Here is a 2,921-nt window from a genome sequence, read left to right as displayed (position 1 = left end):
GGTAAAGGAGAGAAAGATCTGGACATGAATAATGGAATATTTTAGTGGTACAGAGGCTTTGGGTCAGAGGCTGCTTCCTAGATTGTTTCTGCATGCTTTAAAGCTGATAGACACAAGTCTGTGTAAAACACCTTTGCTATAATGGTAATCTAATGGGACCCCTTAAACTATCAGTTCACACTGCTGAATCTCTTGGAACAATATTTATGTAACACAGAAAAACCTTTTGAGTTAAAGGTAATAAATGGTTATTAGAGGACTTTCTTTTTGTAGGCATGCTACAGACGGCCCTTTTCCAGTACATTGTAAAGCTACTTGACAGAGTTGAGATCCCACAAACATGAGGGCTATTGAAGCAATGAAATCTTCTTGTCACGTCCCCGCGAACATTCATTATCAATAGGAGCCTAGTGACATGATACATTGTTATCCTGAAACAATCCATCTGAATATGGAATAAACTTTACCTGTTATGGGATTTAGTTGGGCAGCAATGGTGTTCAGATATGCCTTGCCGTTCATGTGCCCTTTAGTGGTTATTGGGGGCCCAGATGTGTGCCAGGAAAACATTTTCCTAACATCATTTGCACTGCCACCACAAGCCTGTATTGCTGACTCCAAAAGGGGTGGCTGCATGGACTTACGCTGCTAGCTCCAGATTCTCATCTTTTCATTAGCAAGATGTAAAATAATCCTGGATTCTTACATTTATTTCCTTAGATGCTTTTATCCAAAACAGGTTATCATAATCAAGTAACCATCAGCCTTGGGGGACTGTTTGGTATCAAGTGTTACAGGACAAGATTTGATACTCGTGTCCTAAACAGACGGCAGTGAAGCCTCCCCCACGGACCCCAACACTAGAATGGGTAGGGAGAAAACCTTATGCAACCTCCAAAACACTTCTGTTTTCCTTTATCATGCCGTCCGTCCGTTTAGTGCACAAGTACCCAAGATTACAAACTTGATCTTCTCTATTGGAGAGCTCAGAAAATAATGCAAGCTTGATACAGTTCTTAGTTACAAAAACCTAGCCACTGACATCAGTTACACAGAGATTCACCAACCATGAGGGTCTTCAAATGCTTTTTATACACAATGAGTGAGTCAGAATTTCAAATGGAGGTGGACACCTTGTTCCGCCAGCAAGGAGCTACACATGAAAAGAGCTGGATTGAGATTTGATGTAACCAGACACCATTTATCAGTAGACCTGAGTGGTCGAGAAAGCGTATTGCGTTATGAGCGTCATTTATTTATGTATATACACATATATTCATTGACTGCTTTGTAGGCATGCTTCAAGGATTGTCCACTTTTGATGTTTTGGTGCCTGCTGGGAATGTGCTTTGTTGATTTCTTGTCGACAGAATTGGTACTGTACATGATCTGAATACATGGTGCTTTCTAAAAGGACATTCTCTATATTAGTCTTGAAATTCCATGGGATTTGCCTAATTGAGGCCAGTCTGTTTCCTTGAATGATAATTTCCATTTATCTTTGAGCTCATTGGTTCACAGGCAGTTATAATCTTAATCCAGATTGACTATCACTCAGTAACTCTTGAAATGGTTGTGCATAACCCGTGATGCACAGCCTTTTGGAAGATGTTAGAACTGACACCTCTAGCACCATCTGTCATGCTATGTTCAAAGTTCCAAAGGTGTAACTCCTTTTTTAACATTTTCCCCTTACAACCAAGTTATTACAGATGATAAAATTGCTGGTCTGGCAGATTTTTTGTATACTATAGACTGCTATTTCTCAACATATGACATTATGCAATGTAGAATTAATTTGAAGGTAGGATCTATACCTAATAAACTGACAGCTGTGTGCATTTATATGAATGTCTATCAGTGAGTGTATATGTGTATGTATAAACACTTGAAGATGAGTACTGGCACTAAAAAATTGCTTGGAAAGAGGAAATGTCCCTAAATACATCAAACAGAGTACATTTTGGACAGAAATGGGAGCACCATGGATTGGGACGCAGAATATATCTTTATTCTTTTTGTATATGACCAAAATCTTAAGAGAAGGTTTGTTCTTGACAGTAGGCTATTCTCTACACTGATGGGCATGATGCATTTAGTATTAAGTAATTTATAAAGCATTATGAAAGTGCACATTCATTGTGGTTTTAAATATACATCATGAAGAACCTCATTAAATGTTTGTAAATTGTTGATCATACATGGTGTCTCTTTTTACCCACTTCTTTCATAAATAGTAATGTTGAATTGAGCATTAAGGGCCCATTTATATCATCTTTAGTTAACAGTGACTACAGTATATTGACATTACCTCTTATACCTAATAGTATTTTAACGTGGAATTTTTACAGGATATGGTTACTTTTGGCATCTACCTCTTAAAGCTTGAAACGTGTTTGTAAGTGGAGCACATTTTGAAATTGCTTGGTTTGAATTATTGATGTTTCATGTGGTAGTCAGACTGCATTTTTGCTTTGAGTTTTTTTTTTTTTTTTAAATAATTGCAGGCTCTCTGTTGATCGTTGCAGTCTTTTTGTAATTCATTTTGTTAAAGATTTAAATGTACATGAAACATTCATATTCTAGTGCAGTGAAAAGGTAATGACTTTTTGCAGTTTACATATCGGTTGTCATTATAGAAGAGTTCACTTAGTTAAGCAATATATAGTGTGAAGAATTGAAATGGGATTTTGCAAATTTATTTTTAAGATGTTGTACTGACCTGCTAAAAGGCAAGGTCTCAAAGGTGCATTTCCTGCATGGCACATATTGTCTGCATTTCTTAAATAGCACATATAGTCTGTACCAGTTTGCACAAGTTTATTTCATGCATAGAAAACAATTACTGTAATTCTGTCCTTAAATTTTGTATCCTTTCTAATCATATTTGTACATCTTTTTTCTTCTGCTTTCAAGGAAGA

This window comes from Polypterus senegalus, chromosome 5, assembly GCF_016835505.1.
Source record: "Polypterus senegalus isolate Bchr_013 chromosome 5, ASM1683550v1, whole genome shotgun sequence".
Classification (NCBI taxonomy): domain Eukaryota; kingdom Metazoa; phylum Chordata; class Cladistia; order Polypteriformes; family Polypteridae; genus Polypterus; species Polypterus senegalus.
Note: the sequence above shows the minus strand (reverse complement) of the source record.